At 45.4% G+C, this 14,404-nt stretch overlaps 1 protein-coding gene across 1 annotated transcript in view; it reads right to left on the bottom strand.

Annotated features, from left to right (window-relative positions):
• The window catches only part of ITM2C (integral membrane protein 2C), a 33,121-nt gene extending 28,852 nt beyond the window's left edge, over positions 1-4,269 (bottom strand). The window contains exons 1-2 of the mRNA XM_056358880.1: positions 4,151-4,269; positions 504-674 (exon numbers count right to left, since the gene is read on the bottom strand). The gene's annotated coding sequence lies outside the window, so the exon portion shown is untranslated. The remainder of the gene's footprint in view (positions 1-503; positions 675-4,150) is intronic.
• Positions 4,270-14,404: the final 10,135 nt, after the last annotated feature.

The raw sequence follows: 14,404 nt of genomic DNA, 5'->3' as shown, positions 1-14,404 counted from the left end.
TAAAAAGAGTGCACAAGATAACTGCCTTAATATATTCTGAGCCAAGCAAAATGTGTTTGTCATTTACAGAGCTGCATCTATTTCAGAGGTCTGCCTGGTGTATTTATAGTCCCTCACTATATCAGGCTGGAAGAAAATGTGAATTTTCAAGTCCTTAAATCATTCTGCTTTTCCACTGCAGTTCCCATAAGGACTTGTACTAGACAGTGTGCTGCAAGAATGAGCCGAGTTCAGTAATATGCTGAAAGTATACTTCTATTTTACCTTCCTGTGCCTGATCAGTTGGGTAGAAAGCAAGCGACAGGCTGAGCTAAACAAAAAAAATAAGTAAAAAAAGTCATAATCACTCTTAAAGGAACAGATCACAAATGCAGAGGGATGCACTGATGGTTTTTCCTGTGTAACCTACTTCTAATTACCCCACATAATTGCAAGAAGCAATTACCTGTAGCCAAAGGTAGAGAATCAATCCAGTAGGTTCCATGGAAAGTTACAGCACTCACCTGCAGCTGAACTTAGCTGAATTTCTTGTCACTCCTGGGTGTACATGCCACCCAGCCAGGCTAACATGCCAATCCCTACTACAGCTATCAAGGATCGAGTCTTTTGTTCCTTCTTTTCTCCTCTTTGAAACAAAACTGATGGTTTTGCAGCAGCAGGAAAGCCTGGGCCACCTAGGAAGGTAAATGGCAATCTATTACCATTATGTACTTCAAAAATAACAAGTAATTTTCTCCTAATAATAAGAATTACCCTGGATTAAATCTCCCTTCTGGAAAGTAGCATGCTCCAGGTACCTCTATTACCTCTCTTCTATAAACTCTAGTCTACAAATGGCTAGCACTTAGCATTCTTTGGTCACTATTAAAAAAACAAAGTATCTACGTTTCAAAAAGTACACACAGACCAGATGCACAACAGATTTGACCTGAACCATTATGTTCACTGTTGGCAGGACGGACCGCTGCAAGCCAGAGCCAGAGAGCCAGGACGCTTGTTAACATTTGGTTGCCTGCTGTGGCACCAAAAACCCTAAGAGGTATGTGTGAAAAAATGGGGAGGGATGGTGAGAAAGGGAAGGAAAAAGGTGGCTTGGAGACAGCACCCTAAATACCCAGTCTGTGGGTTTATGTCACAGGATAAGCAAGAGAGCATATCAGAGACTGCAAAATTACCTGAACTCTCGTACAGTTTATACTTCCTCTGATTTAGAGGGAGGTTTTTTTTCTACATTTAACTGGGAACATGTCAGGGGTTCCACAAATCAAAGTATTGCAGAAAACTGCACAGGGTACTTTGTATCACCTCTGGAAAGGCTGTGAGCTGCAGGGAGGGCATTCCAGCGGGTGGGAAAGCACTACCGAAAAGAATGGGAAACAAACCTAAAAGCCAAGAAAGCCCAGGAAGTGGGAAGGGCCCTATTCCTCACCTTTACATATGGATGCAGGCATTAAAATACAGATTAGGAACAAAAGCAGGAGAAAGTGAATGAAGAGGAGATGCTGGTTTAAGAAAATAAAAGGCATGAGACTAGGTTTAAGTAGTTCTGGCAGAAGGTGAGTGGGAGGTCTCCGCCCCACAGAGTTCAGCTGCATCCTTCCCCAGTTTCCACAGTCCCAAAGAGGGACCCCCAAGTACAAGACAAGATGCAGCCTGAGCTCTTACTTTCCCTTCTGTCCCCTCATTTCTAATTCTGTATTCAAGAACTGGACTTTTTCCTCTACCTGCTCCCAGCCTTGTAATATTTCGCTTGTCTGATGTTGAAAGAGGCCAGCTGATGTGGAAAAGCCCAGGGCATGTGCCTTCTCTGGAAGCAACAAACTGAACGAAAGCACCGTCCTTCCTGCCAGGGTCCTGCAAACCAAAGGAGCAGGAAGGGATTCTGGGAGGCTGGCTGATATCATACCTGATACGATACCATAAGGACTAACATCATGAGGTCATTAGTCTTCTGACAGGTGCAGGCAAGCGTCCCCTCATCATGTACTCTGCCAGAACAGTGTCTGAACCAACAGGCTCATCACATGAAGTTTCTTAGGGCAGATGTAGCATAGCATCAGTCTTAGCTGTGGGGAGTGAAGCACCAGTGACTCCAGTTTCTATGGTGTCAGGTGCCTGGCTTCAAGAAAACGTGCCTGCAATTCCAGTTCTGAGCACAAGGCACATTTTAGCCAGCTACAGAAAAGCTGAGTAGTTTCAAGAGGTGTCTACTCGCTTACACCAGCAGCCCACAGTTTTCACCAGCTCATGCCCATCCATCATGCAAGTAACATACTGTGAGCAAAGGCGACCCCACCTTTTTCTTATCTCTCAGTTTTCCTCTTCTTCAGGGCTTGCTAAGGGTCAGCAAGTGAGTATGCTCAGCCTGAATAAAATGCTTTCTGGCAAGAGCAAAGCACACTGAAGAGAAAGGAGTGTAACCTGTTCTCCAGTAGATTTTATGCAGGGATGGAGGAAAGAAAATGTTGTCTCTTTCCAGGAGTTTCACTGTTGAAGAACGGGTTTTCAAAGCTCAGAGATAATTGCTGTGGTGTTTCATGACAGCCACATCCTCTAAATGAGTCTGCTGTCTCTTTGATTAGCAGATCTTGATGAACATCTCTGGGTTTTACGTTACACACTTAGAAAACTAACATTACTTTGAACCCAAGGGGGATGAAGTATCACAGGACACTGTAATAATACTAATAATCTTTAGAAGATGGAGAGTTCAATGTTAACTGGCTGCAGGACGGAGCAAGAAGCCTGAATCTCTTCTCCCCCCTTGCCCTTCTTCTGTCTTTATTGAAATTTTTGCCTGGTGCCCAGTCATTGCCCAAAATATTTGTACAGTAGGCACCACCCTTCTTGCCCTAGTTCCTTAGATTTGGCACTTTTCGGTGCCTTGCCATTGAACGCAGTACTGAAAATACACACCAAAAAGAGGAGAAAAAACAGTAACAACAAAACCAGCATGTTAGACAGACACGTAGACAAAAATGTGTCACTGAAAACCCAAGCCAAACAACTGCTTGAACATCCTCAGTTTCACCTTCTTTTTGGGAGGGTGACTCAGTGAACAACCCTTTTGTTCAGACACTCTCTCATACCAAACCTACTGCAAACTGGGTCACATGGAAAGAATCTGCCATCCCTCTTAGCAACACATGGCATCCTATACATACCCGCAACTAACAAAATCTCAGCGTTGCATGGTTGAAAAGAGTTTTTGGTGCACGAGACAGAACTGCTTTTATTTATAGCATCAGCACATATTATACAAACTCACACAAGCTCGGAGTCAGCAATTGGCAGAAACCAATCTAGCCTTTGCTACGTAAGTATTCTCTGCTTTGCAGCCCAAATGAAATAAAAGCCAAAGCAAGCAAATTCAACCACATCTAGTAATTGCCATACTCCTGTTCAGACGGTCCCACGGACAACGGAACAAAGATGACATCTAAGACCACCTTCACCAAAAATAGTTGTTGTTCAAACCCTGACTGCAGGCATCTGTATCTAGGACATCTGACTTCTCTAACCACAGAAGCTTCTTTTAACTCTGAGGCCAGCTACCTTTACAAAGCACCGAGCATGGCCTCATTAGTGCCACCTTCACCCCCCCAACTACTCCCACCAATTTGGCTGGCTTGGCCCAAACACCCATCAGCTTTTCTGGTGAACAAAGAAAACTGCTTTGTTGGCAGATGTGTCCACAAGCCACTACTCCAACTCTAAAAGAGGAAAATTACCTACCAAGAAGAAAGAGGGTACCAGAATTTATTCTTGGTCTTAAGCGATGGGAGTGATCTGCCCACTTCCCCTTGCACTCACCAGCTGAAACACATTCAACGTTGAAGGAGCTAAAGGGAAACATGTGGGCTAGAAGCCTTCAGCTTTCCCTTGCTTCAGCCCCATGAAACTATAAGCAACTCAATATAGGGCTAGAAGCATTACCTATTCCTCCCTGTTATATATGCTCCCTCTTCACTTGTTACTACTATTAACTATCCTTGACAACTTTAAGATACGGAGTAGAATTTGAAATTCAGCTGATGACATGAGAATTGGGTTTATCTTCCAAGGGATAGAGGAAAAGCAGCTGGCTTTCCTTTGGGGAAAAAAAGGGTTGTAGGTACTCAGTCCTATTTACAGTGTCTGGTACAGTCACGTGACAGGGCTCTGGCTTCACAAACGTGGCAGCAGCACTTCAGCCTGGTGACCTTACAGACCAGGGACTGAGATCAGGGCCCCTTGCAGAATTCAGTCACGAACAGTATTTTTCCAGGACTTTCATCCTCACCCAGCTTGCCAGCCGCACGCAAATTCTTTCTGCCAGAATCACCTCCTAAGGGACTGAGTAAGAAATAATATTGAATGGTGAAACACTTAGAAGAACAATCTTCTATGAAACCTTTCTCAAACACACATACTTCACTGTTGTTTCTTTGAAAACTGGCCTAATCTCACATGACGCAGAGGGCAGCTACGCACTGATTAAAGAGACTGCTTCACGGGGCCAACTGGACTGCACCGCAGTAAGAAACCAATAGTGCCAATGGACAAGCAATGAAAAAACGTAATTAGCTCTAATCCAGCTAATTACATGGGCCTAATAGTCACACGGCTAAAGCAATCTCTCTGTACTCTCTTCTTGTCCCCCTACACTGCTTGACACCGTTCTGCCCAGGAACAAGGGCAAGTAATTAGAAGCAGATGCCCCAGATTACAATTGGATGCCCAAACTACGCTGCCATCTTTCTCTCTCCCCTCTCTCTTTGTAGCAGAGACACAGTAAGTCCAGATGACTTTACGTACGCAGCACCCTCCAACGGGAGCCTCCATTCCCCTGTGTTTCCATCTTCAAGGCCTATTAAATTGTATCCCTCCCCCCCCCACAATTACCCCTGTTCCCAAGAATGTGTATTCTGCTCTAATCCTAAATATAAGAAACCACCAGTTAGTAGATCATGTGGACACAGCTAGTCCTTGTTCTGCCAGTGAAGATGCTGGTCAGCAGAGCATTTAAAGAGTCTTGTTAATGCTCAGAAGCAACATTTTCAGGTTTATGTTACAGCTGGAGATGCCATGAACATATGTTCTTCCCATATTTTTTTTTTTTTCAAAAAAACACAGCTGCATCGACACAGTTGGCTGTGCCAGGAGCAGGCAAAGATTCAGCACGGCAGGGTGGGACACCGGAGCACACTCAAGGACATTTCAAGCGTGACTGGGGTTAGCCTTTGGGGTATTTCCACAGGTTTGCTTCTGATGAATGGGCTGCCCATACACATGGCTCCCCACTTACATTGAGGTTTGTCTTGGTGAAGCCCTGGGGTGTGCATGCTCCTCCTTCATGGTAAGCCTACAGTGCCCGGCTTAAATGGGACAGGAAGTTGTTAGTTTCATTTTTAATCGCTCGTGGTTCTCATTTCGTTAGTGTTTTTCCAGATTCGTATTTATCCCCTGCATAAGTTTCCAAAAAGCAGAAAGCCTACTCAGCTAGGTCAGACTGTGGAGGATATACCAGTTTGGCCCTCTGCAAGTCACGAGGACATATTCCCCTTGTCCCACCCTGCTCTGCCAAGAGAAATGTAAAAATCTCTCTTGCATTAAGTACCACCATACAGGAATTTATTTTTTTTTAAATCTCCTACGATCTTTATTGTCCCAAGTGAAAAAGACAACACACTGCAGGTAATAGAGGACATATACAGTAGGACTCCTGAAAACACACATTCAGTTTTTATCTAGTCACTGAAAAGAAAAAAAAAGTAGTCTTATGAGCTGATCTCCCACTCTGTGCTCTTGTGACTTCTGAATCATCTTTCACAGATCTCGGTGAGACACACCAAAACACAGAATCACAGCATCATTTAGGTTGGAAAAGACCTTTGAGATAGAGTCCAACCGTTAACCCAGCACTGCCAAGTCCATCACTAAACCATGTCCCTAAGCGCCACGTCTACATGTCTTTTAAATACCTCCAGGGATGATGGCTCCACCACTTCTCTGGGCAGCCTGTTCCGATGCTCAACTACCCCTTTGGGGAAGAAATTTTTCCTAGTATCCAATCTAGACCTTCCCTGGCACAACTTGAGGTTGTTTCCTCTCATCCTATCACTTGCTACTTGGAGATCGACATCCCACCTCCAAGAAAATCTCTTAACCTGCAGGCCTGTAAGCTTGCATCCCTGAATGCACATACCATGCCGTTAATGAGCTGAAAGAACCTCATATATTCAAGTCACTTATTTTCTGGGTCAAGAAAGAGAAGTCAGTGTCCTACAATCTACCACAAACTATACACAGAATATCCATGTTCCAGATATGACCCTGGAATAGTATGGGGCTGCAGGTACGCGCCATGGCACAAGTATATGAGAAGTCCGCGTGGATGCCTAAAGACATATACATGACGAGTTGGCTCAAACTCCTCTGGATACAAGCCAAAATATCAGCTTCCTTAGTGAGGGGCAAACGTTCAGAAGGTGATACACAGCAGCATTACTTTTCTTCAGAAATCTCTATCCCAAGTTCGATGTTTGGGCATAAACATGTCTTTTGCAGGACACACAATTCCAAAAAAAGAATGGAAAATAAAACCTTTACTTGCAAGTCTCGTTTTACAATTCTTGTAAATATTTCAAAAAGGGCAACAGACAGTTACAGGGGACACAAGATACAAACACCTTAAAACATCCCTGTTTGTTAAAATTCCTACTTGATGAGTAATATAGCCTCCAGGTTACTATAGCAGCAGGATCCATCACCTAGGTGACCAAGTATTATGATGTCAACATTAACCTATCCCTATACACGCTGACACACTGTGCACATGATGAGACCTTAATTTCTTGCAAGATGTTTGTCTGCTTACCGACAGACGGAGAGTACCAGCCCATATGGATGGTCTCCGTGAGGAGTGAGCTTGCCTGACAGCATCAGCCTGCTCTGTTAAGGATTGTTTTAGAGGTCATCACCTGCCTAAGATCTGGGCACCTTAAGCATCCAACACATGGAACTTGATTTACTACCAGTGTAATAGGTAGCAACAGAACTTACATAAAAGCTGTCAGGAAAAGCTTCTGATGGACAAAGAGGTCACTTAACATACTAGAGGGTCTGAAGTATAAATCCACACAAATCAGCAAGAATCTGTTAGAAAATGCATTGGCAAGATCTTCCCCCAAATAAGCATTCCTTTTGGGAAGTCAAACTTCCACTAAGGAACACCAAATCCAATAAATGTAGTAATTTGGGAATTTACTTAACTATTACATACTATTCCAAACCAACCTGTGCTTTCTGTCCAAGGCTTTGAAAGCAAGTCTTCACAGCACAACAGAGCAGAGCAGTCCATGAGCTTGCCTTGAACCCCCAGCTGGGTGAAGGCCAGGAGAGCTACACAGGGTGATCAAACCGCTGATTCCAGCTCAGAGGGAGCCTGGGTGCCTTCATACAGCACTGCACGTGGGCGAGGACATGCCCTCAGCTACCTGGTTTCACTAATGCTGTTTAATTCGGGATATATTTGACACATTCATGAGTACAGATGTGTTTGTTTACAACTAAGGAACAAATCACTTTGATTACAAAGAAAGATTAAACCCAAGACTCCTGAAAAATACAGATTTCTTTGTAACAACATTACATAACTGGTAACTTCCATAATTTAAAGGGATTTTGGTTGTTGGGTTAAAGGGAATGAAACCGAATTGGGATTTTTCCCCCCCTTTTGTTAAAGGCTGCCTTTATATCCCACAGAGAAATTAACTGAGACAGAAATCTCTTTTCCTCCACTACAATAAATGAATATGATTCATTATTTCCCCACTTTGCTTTAAATATCCCGTCATAGTTGTGGTTTGCTTTGTTCAGCTACTCTCTACTTGACCTGCTGCGATGGCACAGGAAGCCCTCTGTGGTTCTCCTGCCCTTTCAGTACAGCTCTCTCGTCAAGAGTGCTCTGACCTTTACGCATCACTCACGTCACTTGCCCAGCAGATACCTGCAACCCCCAAAGACAGTTTCTTTGATCACACTTTCCTAGATAGTAGGAAACTGTTGACAGAACCAAAGAAACACGCCGTACTTTGTCAAGCCTTTACCCTTATCGAAGCACAGTCAGACTTTGTGCTGCAGTTTAAATTTTCACAAGCAGAGTGAGCTGTTACAGCTTCGCTGACCCTTCAGTAGGCACGAAAACCTCCCAAATCAAATTTATGTGTTTGAAACCTAAGTGTTCAACAGGGCTCAGCGCCGGGCCCTGCCCGTGGGGCACAGCAGCCCCCGGCAGCGCTACAGGCTGGGGCAGGGGGCTGGGAAGGGCCCGGCAGGACAGGGCCTGGGGGGGCTGGCTGGGCCGGAGCCCCCCCGTGTGCCCAGGTGGCCAAGGCGGCCAGCAGCGGCCTGGCTCGTGTCCCAGGCCGTGTGGCCAGCAGGGCCGGGGCAGTGCCCGTCCCCCTGCGCTCGGCACCGGTGCGGCCGCCCCTGACTCCTGGGCTCAGGGTTGGGCCCCTCACGGCCAGAGGGACATGGAGGGGCTGGAGCGTGTCCGGAGACGGGAACGGGGCTGGGGAAGGGTCCAGAGCACAAGTGCTGTGAGGGGCGGCTGAGGGAGCTGGGGGGGTTCGGCCTGGGGAGGGGGAGGCTCAGGGGGCCCGTATGGCTCCCTACGGCTGCCTGACAGGGGCTGCGGGGGGGGGGGGGGGGGGGCGGGGCGGGCTCTGCTCCCAGGGGACAAGTGACAGGACAAGAGGAAACAGCCTCAGGTTGCACCAGGGGAAGTTTAGACTGGGGATCAGGAAAAATTTCTTTGCTAAAAGGGTGGTCAGGCATTGGAACAGGCTGCCCAGGGAGGTGGTGGAATCACCATCCCTGGAGATGTTTAAAAAACACATAGATGCCATGCTTAGGGACAGGGTTTAGTGGTGGACTTAGCAGTGTTGGGTTAACAGTTAGACCTGATGATCTCAAAGGTCTTTTCCAACCTAAATGTTCTATGATTCTATGTCTGCTTCCTTATCTTTTGACTGCCTATTGCCCCGTGTTCCTTACACTGAGTAAATACCATGCCGTCTTCTACCTCTTTATCCATGCACGGGTTGAGCAAAGACCATAAGAAGCCAAGTCCTTCGTCATTCTGGAGAACAAAAGAATAACTCTGTTCCTGATAAAGCCAGTTTTCTTGTCCATCTCTCGCTGGCTGACGATGGGATAACACCAGCAGTGGAAAACAAGATCAAAGTAGCACTGGATCCGAGAAGATAAAAGACAGAATTCACAGAGAGGGCAACCTTGGGCAGATGAGAGAAATAAGAAACATTTTCTACAGCAAAGGATATTTTACACTGAGGCTAGACAAGGGCAAAAGATGCTAGGAGAAAACAGGGCCTCTCTGTTTCAGGAAAGAAGACATCTGCTGGCAGAGGGCTACTGGGCCCTGAAAGGTTCAACCTCAATACAGAGAACACTTGAGCACTGGCAAACAAGAGCACGGAAAATGAATAGAAGTTTTATTGTTTGCTGAGAACTGTACATTGTCTGTTGTGGATAAATACAGCCTGAATTTTGCAAAGCTTTTGTATCTGCTTGCTTTCATCATGAAAACACCCTTCAGAGGTGAGCCACTAACCAGGAAGGCCCAAGGGCTCCCAGCCCGGTCAGAGGAGAGGCTGGAGCTGCCGGGGGGCTGCGGCTCAGCCCTGGCTGTGAGAGCCAGCTAACAGCACCAAAGCCCGGATTCTGTGAGAGAGACACCAAAGGACACGCAAACCCCGATCTGCTGATGTCAGGGAACCGTGTCACTTTGAAATTGTCAGACACGTTAGCAGAGGTGAAGAGTATGCATCTATTGTAGTTAACTGACGAAGAAACTCTCCATGGCTTTTTATGTGTGAATTCCATGAAATAATGTTTTTCTAGTTCACACCCCTAACAGCCCTCTTCAGAGGATTGTATACCCAAGGTCAGCATGTCTTTCTGGACAGCTGGGTGCCTTTAATGAATAACTGAACTTTGAATAACTGAACAGTGAATTTAATTAAAATGCATCACTTCACTAGAGAAAATATTCAGCACGGGTGACATCATGGAATACTGCGCTCAGTGCAAAGATACAAGATAAACAAGGAACATTTGGGGTTTGCATATCACCCTGCATGACTTAACCTCCTATTACTTTCTCCATTTTTCTTTGGAATATGTATTTATATATTTGCAGGAGATATCAGGCTAACCGAACATTTCAGAACTGCCAACAGCTGCTCAGATGAAAATCTTACCATTATGAGATTACAACCATGCTCAACTCTCCAGAAACAAGACTTTCTTCATTAAGCCTTTGGTTGGTCTTTCCTGGAGGAGCAGTGAAATGCTGAGTGCTTCTAACTCCGTAATTGTGAGAAATCAAACGGGTCCTAAACACTGTCATATCATTTTGACTTTCACTTTTATTGCTCTCAAAACTAAGATGCAGTAACACAAAAAGCCAGAAAGATTCTGTCTGTTGTTTCAAAGTGCAAGAGCAGCTCATGACAGCACCTGAAAGGCAGTAGCATAAAGCTTCGTATTTTACATAACAAACAAGAGAAACATTACGTATCTGTTTCTTTGTGGGGAAGGCTCACACCAGAGAAAACCCAAAAAACAGGATAGAACTGCTGGAACAAATCATAAAAGATCTTCAAAGGAAGGGGGCACAGAACCTTTGGACTATTCTTCCCTTTTTGTAATGCACAGAGGACATGAAAGGGTTTTTTTGGTAATTCTTTCTCATTCTGAAAGGATTTTTTTCTCTTTTACATTAAAAATGCAAGTCTTGCCTTGAACAGAAGGCTCTGAGGCAAACTGCATAAAAGACATGCACAAGTCAGGATGAGGCACGCTGGTAAGGACATTTGGTTAGTGCCCATCCTGCATTTGATTCTCAAGGCTGCAGGTGAAAGTCAATAAATATGCAGATTCAAAACCGAAACTAAACCAAATTTAGTTCAGCTGCCAACAAATATTTTTAAAAGTGCAAAAATTAACATCTTTAAATTGCTAATTTTAACTTTGAGAAAAATAACACCCTCCATAAATTCACAGCTATCTTTGGGCAGAGGAAACCTGTCCTTCATACTTGAAGTGCAATTAGTGATAAATAAAATGCCTTTTGCGTTGCCTTTGACAATTTATATTGAAGGTCGGTGGCTGGATGTTTACTGCAATCTGGTCTGTAGCCAGTCTCTCTAGGTGTGTCTGGAAGAAGTCCCCCTTAAGGAAAAGGAGTAATCAGTTTGCTAATCTAGTCAGATCGCCTGTGCTATTGGGACTTTCAGTGAGCAGCAGCAGGACAGCGACTGTGTAACAGCCTGGCCTGTTCCCAGGCTCCAAGAAATGCTTTAAGCTGACTTGCATCCACGTATGTTTCAAAACAGAAGTTCTATCCCTAAGCTGTGCTGACAGAGCAACGCTGGACTGCTGCTAAAGTCCAAGTGCTGGCCGTGACACCATGTACCCAAACCAGAACCAGAGCCACTCCAGCAGGCAAGCCAGCAGTTTATACTGAAGCTAGAGAATGAAAAGTACTCCAGCGTCTGGACAGGCTTAATATAACACTAAAGTCCATGTCTGGGACACGAGCTTGAGACACTTGAGCTCAGCCCTAAAAAATGAACCTGTATGGTTCAGACTAAAACAAGAGACCCATCAACGCGCTATGGAAGGACACTTCAGCATTACTTCATCTTGAAGCACTTCACCTGCTTTTCTCCCTCCTCTTCTCTTCCCAACATGATATTGTCTTGCACTGCCAAGCCATTTCTTCTGTCCAGAAGCCTGCTTTTTTTCCCCAGGATGTGTGCTAAATTGGGCAATGCTTCCCTAGATAGGCTTTAAGTTACCTTTTGAGACAGGCTTGAATCCCAAATTCTTTTTCTGCTGAAGGGAACAGTACTTTCTTAGTCAGGTGGTCTCTTTTCTGAGTGGAAAAGCAGCAGCGGAGCTGCGGGAGAAAAACTGGAGAGACTTACTTGTGCATCAACAGAATGAACTTCAACACTGAAGTCTGCTGTGCCTGCAAACATGCCGATAAATTTCTCCCCAGCATACTTCTAATAGGAGAAGGAATCCTTTTTCTCTCTCATACTGGCTGATGGTGAAACTATCTGCTAAAAACACAAAAAGGCATCTTATTTGTAAAGGGAAGATGTAGAAGTCAGTAAGAGGAAGCAGATACGGGGCATCTTATGACATTTTAGCAGCTTCTTTCTCAGGGTAGAACTAAGCTTTCAAAAGTGAAAAAATTACAACTTTTCCCCTGTTCTGCTGATGTGGTGGTTTTGGTGGACTGCCTACTGCATGTTGAGCTAGGGATGCTGAGCGCCTGCTTGTGTTCTCAAATTCATGTGGCTACGTTGCCCTAGTTAGGATTAAATGATACGTTACATGCCAAGTCACCCTCTGCTAACGCCTGCTAGATGTTTTCTGGCATCAAGTTTTAGAATTGGAGGTGGCTGGGAATTTTCCATAGGGGAGATCTGAAAGAGAATTCTGTTTCTGAGAAAATGGAAATTTTCCATGAGGGGAAAAAGGTTGGTTTTGCCATAAAATTTTTTAGAAGGTTGGTTTGTAAAGAGGATCCAAAACCGATACGTAATTTTGAATTGGCCTGGACTACCCAAATGGTTATGTGGTTCTGTGGAATGCCCCAGAGGATCCTTATCAATTTTGGATACTTTCAGCTAAGACAGGCCAGCCAGAGAGCCCAGACTCAGACAATGCGAGGGCTGTGACTATGCTTTTCAGATGGCCCTGTGCGACTGCCTCATTTCTGACAGCTGTGGCCACCAGTATCAAAGGTGCCTGCAGGACAGGTGGTGGTGTTCAAATAATCCTCCCCAGTTACAAAGCCTGGTAGAATGTTACAACAGCCCCATGCAGGGATCTCCACCTGCAAGACACGGACCCAGGCACAAGTTTTCCAGTAATGGAGGAGGCACTTCTCAGTAATCCCCAGATGCCTTCTGAGCTAGCATTTTCATCTCCATGTCCTTTCCTCCCTGCTGGAACCACCTCCTCCACCAGAGAAGACAGCATCCTCATCTCTCCTATCTTCTCTCTGCTCCCATCCCTTCACCCCTTGTACCCTGACTCCCACTCCAGAGTAACATCCCTGCTGGCTGGTGCCACTCAGCAGCTCCACATCGACACTGGGAATGGTTGTAGCTATCTCCTCCTCTCCATCCCACTTCCTCTGCTGGCTGCCTTCACCTCAGAGGCACAAACTCCGCCTGGCACCAGCAAACCGAGCAATGCACACACGCAGAGCCGCAGCGGCCACCCCATGGTGCTTCCTACCTGTAAGCCTGTCACAAGGAACATGAATGGGAGACAAATCCATTGGGAAGCAGACTCCCTCCAGTCCTGTGCTTATAGAGCAAGAGTTTCTGCTACATTTGGGAACGCTCTCAAGGGTTGGCTTTCATTTGTTTCTTTTTGCATTATAAACAAAAATAAATAAAAACAAACAAACAAAAAAAAACCCAAATAAAAAAAAAGTGACCCCTTGCGCTTGGCTAAAAGGAGGCCCTCCTCTGCCCGCTGAGTACTGATCAAGAATGCCCTGAGGCCTGGACTGTCCTACAGGCCAGCTCTAAAGCCCTCCAAGATACCCACAGTCGTCTTTTACATTTCACTGGGCTCTGGATCAGACCACAATATGCACAGAAACATCAAGGAAGACAGATCCAAAACCTGAAACTGATGCAACCATGAGCAGCCAGTTTCTGGCCCAGACCTGCTTCTGCACCCTCTGCTGTTGTGGAGACAAGAAGGGATAGGAAACTGCCCACTTTGGCGCAGGGGTTTCTCTGAGGTGTGGAGAACCTCAGATCAGAACTGCCAGTACTCGTATCTGGGTGGAGATGCCTTCTCATGTACCTTCTGCCTCCTGGAGTTAAAGGCCACGCTGTAAGATAAGGACAATTAAATTAAACTCGCCTCCTAGCTGTCACAGGACTTTTGACACAATCTGTGGACTTTTATTTTTTTCCCCTCCAAATAAAGCAAAACCTCCCCGTACAGTGAATGTAAACCTGCAGACATTGCTGACCTCTCAGAAGCAGACCACACATGTCCAGAAGCTCAGCAGCTGCAGGCTGAAGGACCTCACTCCAGCAGAGTGCTCCAGACACCATTACTTCCAGCAGCCTTCAAACAGCTCTAAACTGTGCTAGGGGATAAGGTTGGAGAGATGTGGAAATGGTGCAAAACAGTGACACGAGTATCATCGTGCAGTGCTCTCCAGGAGATGCTGCAGACTAGTCCTGAGAACAGCCTTCATGTTAAGCTACAAAGCCATGTCCAGGCAATGTTTCGAGCTCATTTGTCCCTTTGGTGTACCAATTTAAACACCGCTTGATTTACAATTGACTTTTCT

Source organism: Falco biarmicus, chromosome 13 (assembly GCF_023638135.1).
Source record: "Falco biarmicus isolate bFalBia1 chromosome 13, bFalBia1.pri, whole genome shotgun sequence".
Lineage (NCBI taxonomy): Eukaryota > Metazoa > Chordata > Aves > Falconiformes > Falconidae > Falco > Falco biarmicus.
This window is presented reverse-complemented; position numbering and strand designations above follow the sequence as displayed.